The following is a 7,047-nucleotide window of genomic DNA, read 5'->3' on the forward strand; positions in this document are numbered from 1 at the left end:
AGGTTTGATCTGTGAAGGTACTGAGTACTTTGTTTTCATTGGCTCCAGTCTGGTAAGATGAAGGAAGATTGCGAGGAACTTCAGAGGGGCTTAACAAAGTTAGGTGATTGGGCAGCACAATGGCACATGAAATTCAGTCTCAACAAATGCAAGATAAAGCACTGAAAAATAATTTGAGCTACTCATACAGATTGCTGGATTCTAAATTAGCTGTAATGGGGGGCGGGGGGAGTATGTTTCTCTGTGACAAGTCACTTTTATTGGTCACTGTCAGAGACATGACAAGGAAGCGGATGGACCACTGGTCTGATCCAGTATGGCAAATTGTGTGCATTTAAAAAATAAACACACAAACCTTAACTCCATCTCCCTGTTCTGCCAGAATAAATTCTGTGCTGGAATTGGGAAGAAGACAAATGAGAGATGCATTATAGATCCCTTATAATGGTAAGGTGATGCGAATGGAACAAAGCCAACAAAACAAAAATCTCAAGATATGTAGCCAGAATTGTACATCATTGTTTGTTTTGGCATCAACATAAGATAAAATTGCTGTGCTTTAAGATAATGACCCATTTTTAGTAACTATTAGGACTTTTCAACTAGAGTACTTCATATTTAAAATGCTTACCTTCATTGTCTCATAATATTTTGAGTTTCTATGATGAACTTGTAGATGCTAGGCTTGTGTACTGAAGTATTAATGCAAATTGTATGCAGATTATCTATATGCAAATTGTTTACAGCTTCTATGATTAGATATTTTCTGTTTTTTCAGATCTGTAATAGCATCATTTCCCAACAAGAGGAATTATTTTCTGGTGCTATTCTTGCATTCTTAATAGTCTCAGTCCAGCAACCCTTATGTCGCTTGAACAAATCAGCTGTGGTGCTGTCTATATTGTGTGAAACACAACAAATGATCAGATAGTTAAAGTATCAAAACATTGGAATGTTGCTAAAGAAGCAATTCTAAAGTTTTCTCATGTTTGTAAGAGAGAAATCACATAACTATTAGGAGATTAAAACACCAGTCCAGCTATTTAACTCTAGGAAGCAAGCCTTTTAGTCTGGCTTCGGCTACTATGAATAGAATGTGATTAGAATTTAGTGTAGTTAGGTTTTGTTTGTACAATACATGGGATGTATATAAAACCCTTTTTGTAACCAGTTTCCCACATACCTTGGGTATCCCAATTTAACTTGCAAATTTGGAAGTTTGATCTTCCCCAGATTGAAGATAGTGAAGCTCCTGAGTTCCACGGGCTGCTTTCTATTTTCAGCTTCCCATAGAGAGCAGACTGTTCAGCCAATTTAAACTTTTTTTTCTACCCCACTTCATCTTCGTTCATTTTGGCACCGAGGGGATTTTTAAACTGGAAGGTTTCCAGCTAGCTAATTGGCCGCCTGCCTCGTTTTGTGTGGGGGTGATGTCAAGTGCTGAAATAACCAATTGACTGAAAGCAATCTCGTTTCAGAGGCCTGCCAGAACCAAAGCTAAGAAGGTACCAATTCAGGTTTGTTTTGTATTTAACCACTACACAGAGTCCCCTATCCTGGTGCACAAACCTCTGAGAAGAATATAGAGTTGAGGTCAAGCGCTGGTGTTTGCTCAGATACCACATTTAGAGCACTGAATTCTGGAGGAAATAGCTAGGAATCCAGAATATTTTTTTTAATTTTACTTTTAAGACTTTTTCCCCCCAAAGACAAATTACTATTTTTATAAACATATCAACAGCAAATGTTTTAAGTCCCCCTTTAAAAAATATTCTTAGTAATTATACATTATTATAGAAAATGTTTATTTCTTTTTAAAATAAGCCACATTTTGCTCTCAAATCTATGATATCTCAATGCAGAGATCTTTACCTTCAGGTTTTTTACCAGTCATGGCCCACCTGATGTTTTTTCTCTTTCCTATTTTCCCTGTGATTCCAAACAATAATGGAAACTACCAGTGCGTGTGAAAACTGACTGTAGCACATTTGTGCCACAAAACCTTGATGCTGTGAACAGCTCCAGGCAGGCAGGTCCATCTGTCTGCAAAGAACTTTATTGTGGTCCATGGCTGAGGTCCAACCATATGGAGTAGTGTACAGGATCATAGCCCACATATTTAATCCTCTTTTGAGTTCTAGCAAGCTTCCAAGAGTAAAGTAAACAGAAACAATGAAGCAAAATTTAAAGACTCACAACTAGCTCTGACAAGCAAACATTGCATTGGATTGGAAAGGTGTGAGTACTTTAGTCCATCCCTTTTCAGCAAAGAACTTCTACTCAAAGCCCTGAACATGTTTATGTTTAAATTCCATCAACGTCAATAAGACTTACCTGCAAAACGTTAAGCACATGCTTGCATGCTTTGCTGACTCAGAAATCTTGGCCCCATTGAAATCAATGCCATTGACATCAGTGAGGTTAGGATTTCACCTAGAAACTTAGGCCCAGATCCTCAAAGGTATTTAGGCACTTGAAGCCCCATTGATTTCAATGGGAGCTAGGCACCTAAATGCCTTTGAAGATTTAGGCTTAGTGCTGTATCTTAAAATTGCTTCCCACCCCCACAGTAAAAAAAAAATGTCAGAAAGATGGTTTGATAAGTGGGATATGCTTTTCTCCCTCCTAGCTTAATCTAATCCTGAATAATGTAGAAGTTGCTAATGGTGAAGTACACTTCAGCTTCACTTGTATGGTCATAAAGTTTGCTTATTATTTGGGTGGGGTCACTCTTTTTGGAACAAATGTTGTTCAGATCCTTAATGAAGCAGAAACACAGAGAGGAATGTGTGGAGCTAGTTGGTATATTACAAGTTGGTTAAGAACTGAATACCAGACTGATAGAGCAAAACATATCAAACTCTCATTTGTATTGTGTGGATCAGAGCCCTGACATGGCGGATAAACAAGAACTGGTTCATCTTGCTGGGATTTGGGGAGGTATTTGATCACCATCTAGGAAAAAATGAAGTGTGATTTCTGGATATATTCCAGTGTTTGTTAAAGAATGGTGAGGCAATGTTTAACTGCTTAATGGAAACTTTAGAGAAATTTTGACATCCCACTCATCAGTCCAATAGCTTTTTTTATCTCCCCACTGTCTTGGAAAGAGAGCAAAGTGTAAACCAACGTTTGGCACAAATGGGCTGCCTGTGCCATTTAGCAGCAATTTGCATGTAATTGGTAACAATTGTACAGACAACCCATTCATAACAGTGAGTGAGCTCACAACCCAGCATAAACTAGAGAAAAGCTAAGCACATCCCCTAAGAATCACTCACTGATGTAAGGAAGGAAAATGGAAGCCTTTTAGCTTGACCTCTTTCCTAGCTTTGCCACCCACAAATTCATAGATGCAAAACAGGTCAGATCAGGCAGTTCAGACTTTCTCAAATAGAAAGTCAGCAATTTGACTGTGTAGCATTAACTATTTTAAATCTGTTTTAAAGAACACTAAGATATTGCTCAGATTGTTTTTCTCAGTGTAGTTTCTAATAATTCTCCCATTTTAAAACTCTTCGGTTTCTACCTCCACCTTGGGAAAGTCAAACTTAGATCTGTGTCAAGTTATCAGAATAGAGATTAGTAGATAGCTTTCTCATCTCGGAGCCAGGAGGAAATGAACCAGGCCGATATCTGGGTTTGGGATTATACCCAGGGCTGACACTGAAGTGCAGCAAGGGATGCTCCAGTAATGAGCCAGATTCTGAACTCACACAGTTGTAACTCTGGAGAAACTCAATTGGCTGCAGAGCAATTACTTTGATTTATACTGCTGTAACGGAGAGCAAATTCTGTCCCAGTGTCATTTGAATGAGACATGACACTGGGTCCCTTTTGGCCAGGCAGGGGTGCAGGAACAATTTTTATAGTGGGGGTGCTGAGAGCCATTGAACCAAACTGTAAACCCTGTATATAATGGAAACCACTTCAAGCCAGGGGGTGCTGCAGCACTCCCCTGCACCCGTAGTTCCAGCACCTGTGTGTCCAGGTATAAAATTGCCATATTTGCTTGTGAAGACAGGTCACATTCTCTGCGCTATTCAGGGTCCATGAAGGCCCATATCTCCATACAGCCAGCCTCTAACAGCCCTGGTATAAGGGACAGGAAGGTGACCAGACCAGAGTATACAGCACTGGCAATCCTCAGCTGGTAGCTAGTCCATGGGGGACCTTTACCAGACAGAGGAGTTTAGAGCAACCCCACACATGGCTGTAAACTTCACCAGGATTGTGGTAAGTATAACACCTCCAAGAGAATCAGGGAGCCATAACCAGCTCTTCCATTGGGTGAGCAGAGAAGTTGGGCCTGCATCCCTGTCTTTCAGTCTGTTTGTTAATGGGCAACCGAAAGGTAGTGGCTGCCGCAGCCCTGTCAGGGTATGTCTACACTGCAACCAGAAACCTGCGGCTGGCCTGTGCCAGCTGATTCGGGCTCAGACTAAGGGGCTGTTTAATTGTGGTGTAGATGTTTGGGCACAGGCTGCTGCCCGAACTCTGGGACCCTCTCACCCTTCAGGGTCCTAGAGGCCAGGCTCCAGCCCGAGTCCAAACATCTACATCGCAATTAAACAAGCCTTTTAGCCCCAGCCCCGCGAGCTGGAGTCACCTGGCATGGGCCAGTTGCGAATGTCTACTTGAAGTGTACATGTACCTCATCCACCTGCAGTCCTTGCTCTCCGTAACTGAACCATTTTTATTAACCACTAACAAACTTTTACATTCATTTATCTACTCTATGGTGAAAATTAAATCAGTGTAAATCTAAAGTGACTCCATTGTGGTCAGTGGAGTTGCACTGCTTTTACATAAGTTATTTAAACTAATATGCCCAATTTATGCCAGTTCTATGAGAGAACTGGAAAGGGAAAGCCATGTGTTCTTGATAAAGTGAATTCAATTTATATTTAAGAATATTGGAATCTAGGCAACAGGAGAAATCGTTGTTAGAAGAAACTGGTTCATACAATCCCCTTGCCCCTACCAATATCAGAAGTTTTCCTTTAAATGAACAGCTCTTATCAACGATTTTACTTCTAAGTCCACAAGACAAGAACAATGTGACCTTTTTTGTGCGATGAGTTTAAAGGGAGCTATTGGGAAATCCTCTGGAAACGTTCCTGACAAGAATTGTACAGGTAATAAGCACAACTCCCCTGCAGTTCATTATAATAAATCTGATGCAGTCTGCTGTTGTTGCTAACTCTGACATGAACCAGAAAGACACAGTACTGTATATTACATTTAACATCATGCAGCAATTTGCAAAGAGGAATGCTATGCTCCATCAAAACATTGAATATTGTGGAACCTCCCACCCCCTAAAACCAAACAACCCAGCTCCTTAGCAACAACATCACCTTAAAGACAAGGCAACAATTCCAAATGAAAATACAATCATGCACTGGCAGATAGGTTTGTGAATCTGCACCGTGCATGAAATAAACCATAGCCCTGGTCCTGGGATGGCCCTTCACGCCACAGAATCCCCATGTGCCCAGGCTGTGTATGAATGAGCAGGGAGGCTGCCCCGGATCAGTTTTTATTTTATTTATTTTATTTAGCTACTGGGGCATGGGCTTTTGATTCAATGATCCAAACCCCTTTGCAGATGAGGGGTGGGGACAGAGTAGCTGCCTAGGGTAAACACCATCCCATGCAACCCCGGCATTGTTTCCTGCCAGAAGACCATTATTCAGTGAACATTTAACTTGCAGGATGTACAGCTTTAGTAAACTACAGTTCACATTTTCAAATCATGCAAATAGCAGTTTCATCTATATACATTGGGCCCTACCAAATTCACGGCCATGAAAAATGCATCGCAGACTGTGAAATCTGGTCTCCCCCCTCCCCCCTCCCCCATGAAATTTGGTCTCTTTGTGCTTTTATCCTATACTATATATATTTCGGGGGGAGACCAGCATTTCTCAAATTGGGGGTCCTTACCCAACAGGGAGTTGCGGGGGGGGGTGTCACCAGGTTATTGTAGGGGAGTCGCAGTAATGCCATCCTTACTTCTGAGCTGAGTGGCCAGAGAGTGGCAGCTGTTGGTTGGGTGAGGATCTCCCTGGGGATCAGAGCTGGCTCCCTGCATTGGCACAGTGCCACGGGGGGGGTGTCGGTGTTTGGAAGCGGCACCTGCGCCAGCCCTTTCCCCTCCAGTGCCCCACTAGCAGCAGCGCAGAAGTAAGAGTGGCAATACCATACCATGCCATTCTTACTTCAGCGCTGCTGCCTTCAGAGCTTGGCACCCAGAGAGTGGTGGCTGCTGACTGAGGGCCCAGCTCTGAAGGCAGCGCGCAGAAGTAAGGGTGGCAATACCATATCATGGCATCCTTCCTTCTGTGCTGCTGCTGGCGGTGGCTCTGCCTTCAGAGTTGGGCTCCTGGCCAGCAGCTGCTGCTCTCCAGCTGCCCAGCTCTGAAGGCAGCATTGCCGCCAGCCAGGGCCGCTGTAACCACTAGGCCAACTAGGCAGCCGCCTAGGGTGCCAAGATTTTGGGGCACCAAAAAGCGGTGTCCGGCATCACGGGAGTCATCTGAGCGGGGCAGGGTGGGGAGCGAGGCCTCCGTAACAAACCTGCCCCTGCAGTGAGGGGCGCTGCACAGGATGGTCAGTGGGATCCTGCAGCAGAGATGGAGGAGACGGCCGTGCACAGCGACCAGAGTGGCCGAGGGACGGAGCCGTTGGGGGAGGCAGGATGCGGTCCTGAGCTCAGGTGAGCTTCTCCCTCCAACGCGCTGTGCCTGGGGCTGGGTGCAGCTGCCTCCTGGGGTGAGAGAAAGTGAAACTAAACCCCGCAGTGCGACGGAGGGGAAAGGGCTGGTGCAGGTGCCGCTTCCAAACACCGACACCCCCCCCCGGTGGCACTGTGCCAATGCAGGGAGCCAGCCCTGATCCCCAGGGAGATCCTCACCTGCTCCCTGGGAGAGCCCGGCTCTGCCCTCCTTGCCCCTGGGTCCCCCCCGGAGGGCGAAGTACTCAGAGCCTGGGAACGTTTAGAGACGCTGCGAGCTGGGGACATTCTCAGCCTCCTTGCTCATA

The sequence above is a fragment of the Terrapene carolina genome, unplaced genomic scaffold, assembly GCF_002925995.2.
Source record: "Terrapene carolina triunguis isolate 2854851 unplaced genomic scaffold, T_m_triunguis-2.0 Scaffold66, whole genome shotgun sequence".
Taxonomy (NCBI): domain Eukaryota; kingdom Metazoa; phylum Chordata; order Testudines; family Emydidae; genus Terrapene; species Terrapene triunguis.